Genomic DNA, 410 nt, shown 5'->3' on the forward strand with positions numbered 1-410 from the left:
TAACTCACTTTCGCCGTCATTACGAGGCCCATAAACCTGCATACAAAACTCAAAACACTTACTAAGCAGATACAAAACTAGAGCCATCTTCGCAGACATTGTTTGTGGTGGCTGTAAATCATCTGAAATGACAATTTTATCATTTCACAATTCATGAGATCTTGTAATACTAGGTACTAAGATTTGATATTTTTCCTCTTTAGCAGGGATTAGTTTCATTCTCGTAATAGATTACTCAGTAGAGGCCAATGGCTGTAGAGACAAGTCATGTTTGAAAAGATCATTTTCTCACTTTGTTTTTGCTGATGAATTAGTTTTGCAAGTGATTTTTTTTTCTTTATATGTCTCTTGTATTTAAAATGTTCAAATTTAAAAAATTGTCTTCCATCAGTCAATTTATGTTTAAGGAA

This window comes from Solanum pennellii, chromosome 1 (genome assembly GCF_001406875.1).
Source record: "Solanum pennellii chromosome 1, SPENNV200".
Taxonomy (NCBI): Eukaryota; Viridiplantae; Streptophyta; class Magnoliopsida; order Solanales; family Solanaceae; genus Solanum; species Solanum pennellii.